This window comes from Macaca mulatta, chromosome 3 (genome assembly GCF_049350105.2).
Source record: "Macaca mulatta isolate MMU2019108-1 chromosome 3, T2T-MMU8v2.0, whole genome shotgun sequence".
In the NCBI taxonomy this organism is placed as follows: Eukaryota; Metazoa; Chordata; class Mammalia; order Primates; family Cercopithecidae; genus Macaca; species Macaca mulatta.
In genome coordinates this window covers 123,584,780-123,600,880 of record NC_133408.1, presented here as the reverse complement: position 1 = coordinate 123,600,880, position 16,101 = coordinate 123,584,780, and the positions used below count along the sequence as shown (strand labels likewise).

General features: G+C 43.6%; 1 protein-coding gene across 2 annotated transcripts in view; it reads left to right on the top strand.

The window, feature by feature from the left end:
* Positions 1-211: 211 nt before the first annotated feature.
* The window catches only part of DYNC1I1 (dynein cytoplasmic 1 intermediate chain 1), a 317,872-nt gene continuing 301,982 nt past the window's right edge, over positions 212-16,101 (top strand). Inside the window, 1 exon segment of one of the 2 annotated variants that reach the window (NM_001261582.1) lies at positions 212-436. The gene's annotated coding sequence lies outside the window, so the exon portion shown is untranslated. 2 annotated transcript variants of the gene reach the window in all.

The following is a 16,101-nucleotide window of genomic DNA, read 5'->3' as shown; positions in this document are numbered from 1 at the left end:
TTGAAGCTCTCCTCTTTGCAGCAACTTAGGTCTAAGTCCTGCCGACGGCAGAGGGATAGACGAATTGACCTTTCCAGGTCCCCTGCTCGCCACCAGCCTCCGGACCGGCGCCACCCGCTCCTGGCGAGACCGGGAGCGGTAGACGCGGAGCGGAGGCCCTCCCGCAGGAGGGGCGCGGGCGTGGAGGGCGTGGGCAGGGGGCGGGGCGAGCCCCGCAGACTGGGTGCTCCGGGGAGCTGTCAGTGTCAGGCTCTGGGAGAGAGGAAGTGATAGCTCCCAGAGGAGCGCGAGCGGAGCGGCCGGCGCAGCGTGAGACAGCACATCCTGCCCGCGCCGGCCCTGCCACCTTCGGGAGTCGCCTGCGCCAACGCTGCCGCCGCCCAGGAGCCGCCGCCGGCTCGGGGAGCCCAGTTCCGCCGCTGCCGAGCGCGTCCAGGTAAACTGGAGCGAGACGTCGCCGTTCCCCGGACCGCCGCCTCCGCACCTCTCCCCAGCCCTCCCCAACCCTCCCCACCCCGGTGTCGTCTGCGCTGGGAACCAGGCTGGAGCCGAGGCCCCTGCAGCCGCAGCCGGACCCTTGCCCTTGCTCCCTGCCCAGGCTCCTGCGTGCTCCGCTGAGCCCGAAGGCGGCCAAAGCCCCCCAGTGGCACTCCGCTCTCGGCAGAGCCGAGAGACTAGGGCAGAGAAGGAAGGGTCGTGGTGTCACCACCTGGTCGCCCACCTTGTGGGCTGGGAGGGGCGTCCCAGTGCGCGCCGCCTCAGTCTTCCCAGGGGATCAGAGGGCGAGCTGCGTTGAAATCTGCACCCCTCTGGGCCACCGGCTGACTGCCCCTGGAGGAGGGGGGAAGCTGCAGAGGGAGGGGAAAGGATGCTGTTTGATTACATTTGGAGCTGTCTGCAAAGCTCTTGGATGCTGTCACTACCCTCCAAGTCGGAGGGAGCGAATTCACTTCCAGCAGGGCATTGATTAAACACTTCAAAGCGAGAAGACGCTAGTTTCTCTCTGCTGCGGAAAAAGTGTGGGGAGGGATGTTGTTTTGGTAAACACCTTCCCGGCCGCCTGGCTCTCCTTCCCCTGCTCCCACTCGGAATCGCTCTGGCCTTATAAATCCGTGCGTCGTCATCATAAGGGCAGTGATCCTGGCAGCGCTGATGGGAACTGAGTGTGCGGGAGTCTCATGACTTGTACCTTGGCTAATAAGATTAAACAGAAGCCCAGGATCAGGACAGGAAATTACATAGGAGATCAGAGACTCAACAACATGCAGAAGATGGAATATATTCGCTATTCTGGCCTCTACTAATCCTAGGTAAGGGGCAGGAACAAGTAGCCAGCCATTTTCTTGCTTGGAATGCCTTTCAAATGGGCATTGTAGACTTACTGTAGTTCAGAGTCGTGAAAAATTGCTTCCAAACATTCCAGATTAGCAAAAAGAACAGCTAACAGTAAGGCATAGGCAACTGCAGGTGACAACCCAATGCCTGATATTAACACAGATACGAGTAACTGTGTGTACATACTTTAATTGTGGAAATTAGAGAGATATACATTGATCAGTGTTAGTAAATTTGAAAAGAGCATATTCAGTGCAATTTGCAAGCTGAGGGTACTGGTGAGAATGTAATACTGCCTCTAATTATTTACAATGCCAAGTTTGTTCAAAAAGGTTTGGTGTGGAAAAAGGGGTCCAAACTCAGCTCTTTTGATCATATTTCTCAATAAAATAAAATCTGAGGCACCTGCCACTAAGTCACCAGATGTTCTCTTCATAGGAACCAACTCTTGAATATTTGTTTAGGTCTGAGGATCCAGTGCTCCAAGACCCATTCCTCTTAAAACTTCTAGCACTGTCCTTGGGAAGTTTTTAGAATACAGTTGGGGGTCGAATGCAGGATTTTCCAGCCTGTCAAGCTCTTAGCCCTGTTTCTGGCCCACAGCATCTCAGCATTTTACTTTTTCTTCCTTGTCTCAGGCCTCAGATACAAATGCACTTGCTTCCTTCCTCTTTGGACCTCTGAGATGCTGCAGACCTCTGAGATGCTGTGCACAATCCCCTGGAGGAGGAGGGAGTGTCTTGCAGCCATTCCCCACCCCCCAGCCTTTCCTCCCTCTTTGCTACTGAAAACATGCATGGTTGTTTTACTGGTAAAGCTTTAGATAAAATCACCAGTAGGGATATGGGCAGAGAAAATAAACTCGACCCGCAGAAGGGGATCCATGGTCTTCAGTTTCTGACTAACTTCAAAGAGAGTAAGAGGAAGTCACTTGGCATTTCAGTAACCATGTTTTATATCTCAGAGAAGGCTCTAGGATCTTTCTTCCCAATCCCTCTGCTTCCAAAAAACACTCCTTCCCGAGTCTACGTTTAATAAATGAGCCTTGCCTTTGATGACAGTGCTGAGTCAAGGATCCAGCCTGGGTGCTGCTCTGTCCATACTCAAAACAGCGATGTAGACCAGTCTTGTAAAATGCATGCCAAATCTGAAATCTAGGTACCCCTCTTAGTACGACAGTGTGCACAGGCTTCACCCTGTTACTATTTTCTCCAGTTTCTTTGTTGTTTAATGTAGCATCAAATATAAAGGTCACATGCATCTGTTTCAAAATCTGTTTCAAACAAATATATTCCTCATTACTTTATTCTCCCTGCACTTTGTTCCACCAAATGAAACAAAGATTGATAACAATAGCTAAAATATATTGAGCATTTTACCAGACATTGAATTTTAAAATACTTTCACAGGGGTTAACTTATTTAAACATCGCAAAAATCTTATGAGGCAGATATTGTTTGTAATCCTGTTTTACAGATGAGGAAACTAAGACACAGCTGTAAGCTGTCGAGTAACTTATGCTCGACTACTAAGTTGAGCAAGGCAGCATTTGAATCAAGGCCTGACTCCAGGCCAGGAGTTTTAACCTCTCTCTTCCGTACTATAAAACAGTTACAGTGGTTAAGTTTCATATATTGAATACCAAGGTCTTTTCTTATGTTATCTCATTTTAATTCTTATATTAATCCTATGAAGTAGACATTATTATCCATATTTTACAAATAATTAAATGAGTTAAATGGCATACTCAATGTCATTTAATAAATGGCAGAGGTAGGATTCAAATAAGGTCTCTCCAAAGACTCTAAAAATAGGACCTATCCATTTTGGCTATTGTGCTGTGTGAGAGGCAAAAAAGACAGTGTATATCTGTTTCTTTCAGGTTTGCTGTCCAATTTCAGGGTGATCCATTGTTATTTTCTTAAAGCCACAAGTATAGCCACACTTTTTGCCAGTTGATTGGTAACTGTGAATAATATATGCACACTCAAAGTAGACCCATGGCCCCTTAAAATAATATATGGCATTGTTTTTGTCTCCTTAATGAAAGTAGCTATTAAACTTTGTGGAGCTCAAATGCTGTGTAAATAGTTGCTACCTTAATCAGGGATCTCTTTTACTAGAAACCTTTGTGGCTTCTACATTCCCTAGAGCATGTGAGAATATATATTCTCTTGGGAACTTTGCTGGGACTAGGAGCTTCTAGAGTTGACTTTTTTTGAGAATTAACTCAAGTTAATTCAACTCTCGTTTTTCTTCTTTGCAATGTATAAATCCTTGACCAGGTCCATGTAAAAGTTATTCCTCTTGGCTGGGCACAGTGGCTCACACCTGTAATCTCAGCACTTTGGGAAGCCGAGGCAGACCAATCACTTGAGGTCAGGAGTTAGAGACCAGGCTGGAGGCTCATGCCTGTAATCCCAGCTACTTGGGAGGCTGAGGCAGGACAATCACTTGAACCCAGGAGGTGGAGGTTGCAGTGAGACAAGATTGCACCACTGCACTGCAGCCTGGGTGACAGAGCAAGACCCTGTCTTTAAAAAAAAAAAAAAATTATTCCTCTTGACAGACACTTTTCATCAATATCCTGGACTTGTGTTCCTTGATTCCTCTCTGCGTGAGGCCTGGCCCCAGAATCTCAGAGTGAAGTTTCCATTGTAACATAGATACCACTGCCTAGGTGCTAATCCTCATGAGCTCACATATTCATAAAACATCCTTGATTCTTTGTTGGCGGAAACTTCTTAAACAAAAACCCATAGATACTGTAAAAGGGAGGCATATGAATGGTTTTCAGATGGTCATTGAACCCACTAAAATTGATGCAAATTTTCATGCATTTGTGCATAAATGTAGTTTTCTAGGGAAAAATGGGGATATTGCTAACTAAAAATACATGAAGAATCACTGGTTTACATATGCTGTTTAAAAAAGGGGAGAGGAGCAGAGGTCACTCTGCTGAAATGTATCGAAGACAAAGCCAAACTATCCTGCCAGTGGCAGCCACAAAATAAAATGTTCTTGGCTATCAGGACATTTTTTGGCGTTTCACCAGGAGTCCAGGTGGCAGGTACAGCAAACATCAACTGACAGTGAGTCAGGCCTACAACTGAGTCAGGCCTCCAGGCGTGGCAGGCAGTCCTATCTCAGCTTGTCATTCATTGAGCACCTGCCCTGTGCACAGTCAGTGCTTTACAGATGTGTTAGTTCATTGAATCATCCCAGCATCCCTCTAAGGTGGACATTTTTCTCTTTCTTTGACAAACAAGGAGACAGTTGGAGGGATTAAGTCTCTTGGTCAAGGCCCCATGGAGCCAGATAGTGGGAGGGCTAGATTTGAAATGCAGGTCAGCCTGATTCCAAAGTCTGCTTCTTCTCTTCCTACCATAGCTCATTGTTTGTCTGCCTGTGTGGGATACCAAAAAAAGTATTGTTTAGTGTAGCTTTTTATTGTCGCAGGACTAAGAGTCCCTCAAGAAATATGTTCACACACTGATAGGAAAAGCTTAAAAGTGTTATGAAAGGAACAACAACAAGTAATATGTCTCCCAACGTGGCAGAAGAAAAGCAAGCCCTGCTTTACTTAAGGTGAGTTGAAGCTCCACGTTTGCGTCCCCTGTCGCCAGGTGTCTTGCCGAGTACCAAATGCACAGCAGCCCCCACCTGAAAACTATCTTGCAGGGGTAAGTGCAAATCAAAACTTTAATCATTGCAAAGATGAATTTTCTTTAAGGCTGTTCTGTCCTCTCGGGCTTCCGTGATATAGCAGCTGTGTCATGATCCGGAACACTGACTCGCTCCTAAATCCTGGGAGGGCCGCTGCTTGCCAGATGACTTACGTGCTCTTTAGTTTTCAATTCATATCAGTCTTGAAATCCTCTTAAGCAGCTGTTCTTGCTTCCAAATTATTACTTACGCCCTAACAGTTTTCCACTTACCTATATTCTTGCTATGATCGAGAACAACCCACTGTTTCATTTTGGGGTACAGAACAGCTGATGCCATCAATGTGGCAAACACACAAAGCAGAAATTTCAGTCAGAGTTGAGGGCGTTCATAATAAAAATAATGAATCTCAAGCACTATAGAGGATGATTGTACTTGATCAACAGACCTGCCTGGTAACAGTTCCAGTGTGCTTCATTATGCTTTAACTCAGTGCTCTTCCAACATTTTTTTTTCTCTTTTATAATCCCTCAAGAATTTAAAAAAATTCTGCAGCTCCGTCATCTCCACACATTTTAGGTTACATCTAATGCTTTTCATCATAAATTTATAGAATCACAATTAATGTGATTTTCAGAATGTTGTAAACTTTGACAGTTAAAAATAAAACCGTGACATCGTTCTTTGAATCCAATTAAAATCTAAATACCAACTTCAATTTAAAATGTATGGGAAGAAGCTCTTTTCACAAAGGGATGTTTTTATATCTTGCAGTTAAGCACCACAGTAAGATTTGGGATTTCCTGGAGTTTTGTTTGTTTGTTTAGTTTATATTTGTCTTTAAAGTTAATATGGCAGAAGGCATGTTGTGAAAATGGAGATGGGAAAAGAGGCCCCGAATAATTCTACAACCATGGGCACATTCTCTGGTAGACAGTTTTAGGAAAGCATACAGGCAGAAGCTGCGGATCTGGAAATTAATGTCATTAACTTTTCCCTTGCCTGCAGGCTCTTTAGAAAGCCTCTGTGGAGGCCAGGGGTATGCAGATGCCAGTTTGAAGATTGAACGTTTATCTAGCACAGGTGCTGTGTGTTATGGGGTCAGTGTGGCACAGCTACTGGTAGTCAGGCCCATTGCCTTCTCTGTATGGGACTCAAATTAGAGGTGAGTAGGGCCAGAAGGAGCTGCACAGAGGCTGGTCCCATTTTCTGCTCTCAAGTAGAGGTGACGGGATAGCTGTCTTTCATCTTCTATTTAATGATTTTCAGTACAAGATGGGCTCATTCCAGTGCTTTCTTTTCTTTTTAGTTTTATTTATTTATTTACAAACAGGGTCTTACTCTGTTGCTTAGGCTGGAGTGCAGTGGCATGATCATAACTCACTGCAACTCCAACTCCTGGGCTCAAGCGATTCTCCCAACTCATCCTTCCAAGTAACTGGGACTACAGGCATGTCCCACCACACCAGCTAGTTAATTTTTTTTTTTAATAGGGATGGAGTCTTGCTGTGTTGCCCAGGCTGGTCTTGAACTTGTGGCTTCCAGCAGTCCTCGCTCGGCCTTCTAAGTGTTGGGATTACAGGCATGAACCACTGCACCTGGCCCCAGTAAATTTTTAGATCAGTGGTTCTTAGCCAGGAGCAATTGTCTTCTCCAGGGGATATTTGGCAATGTCTGGAGACTTTTTTTATTATCTCAACTGGGGAGAAGGGCTGGCATCTAGTGGGTAGAGGTTGGGACGACTGCTGAACATGCCACAAAGCACAAGACAGCCTCCACAACAAAGAATTATCTGACCCAAAATGTCAATGATGCCGAGGTTGTGAAACTCTGCTTTAGAAGTTCTAGTTTTCTCATCGAAATCTTCCCTGTTTAATAATTTAAGTCAATTTTTTTGGTCTTTACAAGATAGTAAAAAGCGCAACATCTAAGAGCATGTAAGAGGCAGCATAAAGTAATGAGACGAAGAGGTCAGACATCGCACTTACTGCCTGTGTGAGCCTCAGTTTCTTCATCTGTAAAATGGGGACAATGATGCCTGGCTTGCAGAGTTATTGTGAGGATCGCAGACAATGAGTGTACAGGTCCTAGCACATGGTACATGCTAAATACATGGATGATTCTTTTTATTATCAAACAACAATTATGTCACTCTCTAGTTTATCTGGGATGTGTGTGATCTTGCCTTCCTTTGAACCAAGGGTATGCTTTATTTTTTTAAAACAAAAAATTGTCTTGATTTAAATTTACTCATTGACATACGTCTTTCTCCTAGACTTTAGGCTCCTTCAGACATCATTGTGTCTTCCAGCAGAGAACTTTACACATGGTGAATACTCAACAAGCTTTTGTTGACCTGAAATATTAGCCAGAATAAATCCTACTTAATATTCCTTTTCTTTTAAGACTGAGTTCTTTTTCCCCTTGGAGCATTTTAATGTGTTTAGTAAAAACATTCACTTCCCGAAATGTAGCACCCATTGTGTGTCTGTGCCCAAGATGAATGTGTGTTTGGTAATGCTTAGAATCCTGGAAGCCTTGCCTTCCTGAATCGGGATCATGCAGAGCATTTCTGCTGGGGGAAGGGGAGTCTTAAGGAGGACAATATTTCATTGAAGAAATGACAGGCAGCATGGTTTGAATCTGGTGTTTTCCTTTTTGAACCCCTTAGGCTAATCCTTTTGGTCTGGCTTTGGTCTGACACTGTCCAGTGAGCAGTCCAGTACACTGGCTTCTTTCTGGTAGAAGGGACATTTTGATTCCTTACCAGGTTTATATTTTATTCTAATGTCCAGAGTGTAGCCAAGTAATGAGTATATTTTCATTGAATAAATGAAATATTCATTCACTCGGATGAATAAATGATGACACAACATTATACATCCTTTGCCTACAATCACTTTCCCTTTTTTTTTTTGAGACAGAGTCTCGCTCTGTCGCCCAGGCTGGAGTGCACTGGTGTGATCTCGGCTCACTGTAAGCTCTGCCTCCTGGGTTCATGCCATTCTCCTGCCTCACCCTCCTGAGTAGCTGAGACTACAGGTGCCTGCCACCACACCCAGCTAATTTTTTGTATTTTTAGTAGAGACAGGGTTTCACCATGTTAGCCAGGTTGGTCTTGATCTCCTGACCTCGTGATCGGCCCACTTCTGTCTCCCAAAGTGCTGGGATTACAGGTGTAAGCCACCATGCCTGGCCTCACTTTCCCGTTTAGAATACATGCTAGATTGTCTACTCTGACCTGAAATAGTACACATTTCTTTGTCAAGATGAAGACTTCACTCATTGAAATGGAATGAAGTCCTCTCCTTCTGAATGCAGTTTTAGATACTATAGCACACCATGTGGAAGCCTCTACATGTTTATCAAGTTGTTGAATATTAAAAGGAGCCTGAGTGCAGGGGATGACCCTGAGACTCTGTCTCAGAACCAACTTGTGGAATGTCAGTTGGTGGGTTTGGATGACGGAAAGGGAAGCAGGCCCTGTGGGGAATGTGTGTTTTGACACAATGTCCCCTTTTAAAATGACGGTGCGTCTCCTGTTTCACCATCTGCCCGTTAGTATCAATATAGCAAGAGGTTGTGGTAATTGGTGTGTATTTTGTGGAAGAAAGAATAACAAAAGAAAAAAAAAAACCTTTCTCTGCCTGTTTCCTTGAAAAGTGTGACTTTGTTCACTTTCAGAAGGTATAGGTTACAGCTGATTCGGAAAGAGGATCCTCCCTCTTTGAATGCCTTCAGGCTTAGAGGAAAATGAGAATCTATTTGGGTAAGTTAAAAATGCCAAACTAAATCTCCCAATGCAAATACGGACCACCCAGGGACGTTGTAAAAGGCCAGATTTGGGGGTTTGAATATTTACACATTTTCTTGCCTCCTATTTTAAGCTTTTTAATATTTGTCAAATGCTGCTGAAAAGTAATTGGCATATCAAGCAAGGGTGAAATCCCATATCTTATGCCAGAGAATTTAAAGCCAGGGGAACTGTGCTCATTTCCCTTGAGAATCCCTTGCTTTTAAAATGAAGAAATGTGAGTTCAAAAAATTCTAAGACAGTAAATTAGAGACTTTAAAGTAGATAGAAAAGTTGATTACAAAACTATTGTTGAGGAGGAGGAAGATATACTCTCTTTGAGTGCTCCCTTTTCCTGGTATAGTCTGCCCTGACTGAGCCATTTTTCTTGGTAAATTGGGCGAAAGTTTATTTTTGACGGTGGGTCAGGGTACTGGAAACATCACCCTATAACATTGTCAACACCACCGCTACCTTCCCAAATGCCGGAAGGGCAGATCTGGGCAGCACATGGAAAAAGTGTTTTCTAAACTCCCTGGAGGAAAATACAGAAAGTTACTTTAACAACCAGGGCGCATGCTCTGGAGACTGTGTGGTTTTTAATGACATTTAGTACTTTCTTATTCTTTACACCCTCCTCGTGGGGCATACCACAGCACTTTAAGTTGGAGATTGTAAAGGAGGGGTGCTTGAAGATGTCAACGCTGTCAAGGAAGGTGAAAAGTAACAAGAATTCTGACTCATTGGAGTGGATTTGATCAGGCTAGACTGTGTCATGATGCAGTAACAAATAACTGCCAAACCTCAGTGGAGTAACACAGCAAAAAAATTTTCTTGGCCATGTTACATGTCCAGTGTGGGTCAACAAGGGGCTGTGTTCATCATGTTCACTCAGAGGCCCATGCTGCATGAGGCTTCATCTTGATATATGCTACTACAATCCCTGTGGTAGATTGCATACTGCATATTAAACCTCCTGGAAGTGACATATGACACCTCTACTCATGTTTCATTAGCCAAAATCAGTTGGGCGGCCATGCCTGACTACAATGGCGTCCTTAAGTGTAGTCCTACGGGAGGGGAACTGGAATTTTTGTAATAAACTCAAATAACTGTGGAAGGGAGGGACTTACATGAGGTCTGCCTATTCCTGCTAATAACTACAGTCTCTATGGGGCACCCCTAGGGACACTGATTGATATGTAACCACATATGTAGTGGTTTCAGCGACCACCTCTACAAGTGAATTGGGAGAGTTTCCTGAGCCTTTTGTGGGACTGGCAACAGGGGTTACTCATTTGCTCAGCCACTGCATGCTCAAACCCTGTATGGGATGGGGAGCATGCAGACAGGCAGGTGCAGGAGCCAGGAAGAATGCTTTTGGGCCCCAGCCCCATGGTAGCATGGAGGGATGTGTTATAATTAATGCTGTTTTAGCAGTTAATGTCTGTGGATGGCTAAGTATTAAACCAGCTTGTGGAGAGTCAGGGTGACAGCCTTTTACACCGTGCCCTCTTGATACCTGCATCCTTGTCTGGCGTCCAGGAAGAATCAGACATGGACTTGAAGGACGGTGAACACAGTGGTTTTATTGAGTGGTGGAGGTTGCTCTCAGTGGGATGGATGGGCAGCTGGAAAGGGGATGGAGTGGGAAGATGATCTTACCCTGGAGTTCAGCCATCCTGTGGCCAATCACCTCTCTGACCTTCCCCAGCCGAACTCCTCTCGATGTTCAGATGCCCCTTCTCTTCTCTCCTTCTCTGCCACTCCTTTCTGCTGCTCTGCCACTCTTCTGCTCATAGATCTTGGGGTTTGGGGTTTTTGTGGGTACAGGATGGGGGCGTGGCAGGCCAGAGTGATTTTAGAAAAGGCGACATTTGTACATGAAAACAGAAATGCCTGTTCCCATTTAGGGCCATGGGTTTCCAGGCTTGAGGGTGGAGCCTTTGCTGGGGAACCACCTTCTTCTACCCAGTATTTCCTTGCTTCCTGTCCGTATCACTAACACCTGAACGAATGCCCATTAAAATGTAAAATGCATTTGCATGATTTTAGCATCATAAGGAATAACAGGTTCCCCAAAAACTGAGCTTACAAATATTGATCTTACTGATAATAAAGGAAATATATATGGGGTGAAAATTAGCTTCCTTCAGTAGTTGTTCAATTATAGTCAAGAATATTCATTTAGAACTTATGGAATGCGAGCCCTGAGTAAGACTGAGTGCTTGGTGGGCACATAAAAATGAAGAAAGTACAGATTGTAGGGGCCAATGTCTAATGGGGGAAAAATAGAATAATTTATTACCTACAATGTGGTTATATGTTATCACATATCAAATGATTATCACATATGTTAAAATGGGATAAATGCCTCAGAGATATAACAAAGTACAATGGGGATTCAAATAAGGGGAGTGATTAATAATTAAGTAAGTAATCTCTTCTTTCAATTTGCAGACTGACCAGACATCAGTGTTACCCAGACAAAAACATTTCAATTAATGTTTTACATTCATCCTCCTCTTTTGTTTTTGGACCTGATTTGATCACAGAAAAAATTAAAACAGTGATTATGATTAAGAGGTAGTATAAGAGCATGACCTCTGGAAATAAGATTCAGAGCTGAGTTTCACCATTTACGAGCTATGCAATCTTGACAAGTTACTTTGCTTGCGTGTACCTAATTTTCTTCATCTGTAAAATAGGATTCATAATAATAGCATCCACTTCCTAGTGTTGTGCTGTGATTTGAAAGAATAAATCCTACTTAATTTTCGGTTTCTTACAGGATTTAATTTTTTCCCCTTGGATCATTTCGATATGCTTAGTACAAACATTGACTTCCTGAAATGTACCACCTCTTGGGTGTCTGGGCCCCAAATGGATGTGGGCTTAGTAATTCCTGGGATTCTGGAAGGCTTGCCTTCCTGAATTTGGGTCGTGGGAGTGTTTCAGGGTCAGATGTTCAGTCAGTATTTTCCCTAGTCTGAGAGGCAACCATATAGTATAGAGAGCTCTAGAGTGTCAATCTGGCTTCTATTCTGATAGATCTGGTAATTCAGGTCTATTGGAGGTACATTTCCTAGCTCCCCTATTCCCACCCCAGCACTTCAAAGTCATGTTAAATTAAATTAAAATTTAATGTGGTATAAATAAATTGTGACTGAATCATGGAGGCATTCTACTTGTTTGATTCCAGAATGTTAAAAGGTCCATGTGCTTGGGACCAGTGCCATAGCAAAGGATTGACGAGCTAGAGTCTCGGTACGATGGAGGGGAGCCTGTGAGGCTCATCTTGGTAGATGCTCACCTTCTCTCTCCTCTGTTTTTTCTTTGCCTCCCCCACCCACTCCTTGAATGCAAAGTGGGGGCAACTTGAGGTGACGCTGCAGAGCTTGTGGGCTGTAAGTGGGCGAAGGGGTGGGCGTGAAGACTGTCTTTGGCAAATAGCTTTGAGGACACTTATCTGCTGTAGCCCAAACTTCTTGTAAAAAACAGAGTTAATATCCATGTAATAGAGAACCCTTGATTGGTTCAAGCTGTTCAAAAAATGGACTGGGCTGTCTGTGAGGTAGTGAGTTCCCAATGCCTAGGGAAGTTCAAGCATGTCACTTCCTGTGAACATTGTCTGTGAACAGACTTATCAGTGAGAGGTCAGAGAAGCTCTGGTAATTTCTACATAATTTTCCTCAAAATTTAAGAATCTCTGATCCTTTGTAATGAGACAGAGCTTTGTATTATTCTTTCTTTTGGCCAGGTTCTGCCATTCACTTGGGGCCAGCATAAACAAGGGGGCAGGTGCCAAATTGGGAAAATGTAACAACTTTTGCCTATTTCCTTTCCATAGCACTGTTTAAATTGTAACATTCATTCATTTGTGCCTTCAACAAACACTGATAAATTCTTCCTGCCAGACAATGGGAGGGCTATAGTAACTTCAGGGAGTTTAACAACCAGTGACAACCATTAAAAACAAATAAGAGGTCTGGAGCAGTGGCTCATGCCTGTAATCCCAGGCTGAGGCGGGTAGATTGTTTGAGCTCAGGAGTTCGAGACTAGCCTGGACAACATGGTAAAACCCCGTCTCTATCAAAAAATACAAAAAATTAGCCAGGCGTGGTGATGTGCATCTGTGGTCCCAGCTACTCGGGAGGCTGAGGTGGGAGGATCACTTGAGTCTGGGAGGCAGAGGTTGCAGTGAGCCAAGATCGCACCACTGCACTCCAGCCTGGGCAACACAGTGAGACTGTATCACAAACAAACAAACAAACAAGCAAAAACCAAGAAATGTTGCTAACTTAATTCCAAATTGACCAAGCCACCATGCATTTGATGACTCATTCTTTCACCAAATCCTTTATTCATTCATTCACTCAGTAATCTCCTAATGTACTCTGATGGTTTTTTATAATCTGATCCTCCTTCCCCAAAACAGAGAGTAGACAAATATGTCATTTCAAAGTTATATTCCAGAAACCCCAATACCATATACATATATATTGTATATAATTAACAAAATCTATGCCTTCATTGAAGCTTAATATATATATAAATATATGTATTGCAAATGCTAAGATATCTATTTTGGACACTTAATTTCTCACTCTTTCATTCTATACAGCAAAAGTGTGATATGAAAGAAAAGTGTTAATTCCAGTAGTTTGCCTTGATTAGCAGATTTAAATAGACCGAATTAGTTTAACATGGAAATTCTTGATATTTTTTCAAGACTCTTACGTGTTCTAAAAATAAATCACTTTCTTCTGAAGCAGGGCAGGACCAAAGGGCAGAAAAAAATAGTGCTGGGTCAGTTATGTCCTGAGAGTGTGGCACCAAACATTCCCCTTTCCAACTTGTTCCCCATTGCGCCCCTGCCACCTCAAACCCATTCGACTATATGCTACCGTCCCATTGAACTGTGCTATTCCCCAAACATCGGCCACTTCCATAGGAAATGATCCCCAGTTCCCATCCTACTCACATGTCAATGTCTGGCTCTCAGTGCTCCTCCTTTAGGAAGCCCTCTTTGTGCTCCAGTTCTTGCAAGCACTCCTTAGTACGTTATACCTTTATCACACATGTATCCCATTTCCCCTGCAATGTTGTTAGTGTTTTCAGACCCTCCCATATTATATGCTTTTTGAGACAGACTCTATACTGATGATTTGTGTAAGTCCCACGGTACCCAGAACAGCACTGTATGCTTTGTAGGGGCTCAGTAAAAAGACTCATTATACTGAATTAACATAAAGATAAATTTAGCATCGTGGAGCCAACTACTTAGGCTTCCTGACTCTTGGCAAATTAAAAATTTTGGTTGACTAGTGTGCTTCTCCCTACTTTAGAAACATATGGAGGACCTTGCTCAGAAGCCCAAGGTAGTCTTCCCATTTCCTTCCATCAAGGTAAATCATCCCAGCGTCCTTCCCCTTGGCCCCACCACTCCATTCCTGCAAAGAGTCGCTGCGCAGCAGGGACTGGAGCAGTGGGGAGAAATGTGCTCTGATCTGCTAAAGGAATTTGGGGTTATGTGACTATATATGGACATGTGTGTGGGTACATGCTCATGTGCTGAAAATAACCCGGTGACACTCTTGAGCATCAACATTCTTACCTGTAGTCAGCTATCATGTTGCAGCTGATGAGGACCAGCAGTTAGCTATATAGATAGGCAGAATTAAGGTCTAAGTCTTAGTTTTGAGAGTCTAGATGTCAGATTGTTTTTAGATAGCCCACATTCTCTAGCAACTTACTGATGGACAAACATACAACCCAATGTAAATACATGTTATATGTTAGGTCCCCAACATAAAATGCCAGCTTACTAACTTTGCCAAGAAAAACCTAACTTCCCACTGAATCAAATGCCCTTGTTTATAGGTCAGTGTTCTGAACTCTTCTGAGAACTTGAGTTTCTGGGCCCTTGGTTTGGGATAGGCATGGCTGGGACAGGACTAGTGTGAGGTTATTAAGGATAATCTTAAAGACTGAGTCTAGAGGTAACCTGGGCATTGAAAAATCAAGCAGGTGGTCCAATTATGTTACTACATTCAAAAGAGCTGGGAAGGGAGGCAGAATCTAGGTGTGGCAATAATATAGCAATTGAGGGCACCAAAAGAAAGCAAAAGGGTTGAGAGGGAAGGTGGGGAAATAGATCTAGGGGAATCCTAAAGCCAATGGAGCATTGACACTTTTTATAGAACATAAGGCTAGGAACAGGAAAAGGAGTTCACTCAGACACATTTTTTGAAGCCAAATTTGTTCATTCAGCAAATATTGATTATCTACTCTGATCAGTCGCTATCCTTAGTATTGACAATACATCAGTGAACAATATGAACAAAATCTATGCCTTCATTGGAGCTTAACTTCTAAAAGGAGAGACAAACAACAAAAAATACTTAAACATTAAGTCTAACATAGGTAATGAAGAAAAACTTAAGGCAGCAGAAAAGATGGCAATGCAGGGACAGTGGGAGGGGAATAGTTTGCTATTTTAAATAGAATTGTCAAGTAAGACCTCAATGAGATGAAATTTGGACTAAGTATTGAAGAAGCAAGCCATTCAGATATGTAGGGGAAAATGCATAACAGGCAGAGGGAATAGGAGATGCCAAGACCCTGAGGTGGGCGTGTACCTGATGTGTTTGAGGAACAGTTAGTAGGCCGGCGTGTCTAGGGATGAGATCAGGAAAGTAATAGGGTTGTGTTGTGTAGGGCCATGGAGGTCATTATAAGGAATTTGGCTTTTACTCTGAAATGGGAGCTATTGGAGAACTTTTTGCAGAGAAGTAACACGACTTGACTTGTGTTTTAATAAATTACTGTAGCAGCTGTGTGGAATGGGCTGCAAGGGAGGCCAAAGATAGAAATGAGGAGACCCATTAGGGGGCTCTTGCAGAAATATGGATGACAGACGATGGTGGTTTAGACAGGGTGGTAGCAGGGGAGGTGGTGAAAAGTGGACAGATCCTGGAAATGTTTGGAAGGAAGAGATAATTTGCTGATAGATTGGATGTGGAGTTCGATGGAAAGGGAAATCAGGAATGGCTCCAAGACTTTTGGCCTGAGTAGCTGGAAGCAGTTGCCTTTGATTGACGTGGAGAAGATCAAAAGCTGGATGCACATGAAGCCAGAGTCCAGGGAACAGTTGTCACAGCTAGTGCTTCACGGTGGCGTGCTGGCACCATTGAGGTGACTCTCCTACCAGACACACAGGAAGGGTGATGTGAGTTGGTCAGGGCGATGACAGTTGGTCAGGGCGCCTTTTCCCTGCACACACTGGGGAAAACCTGAAAACTTCA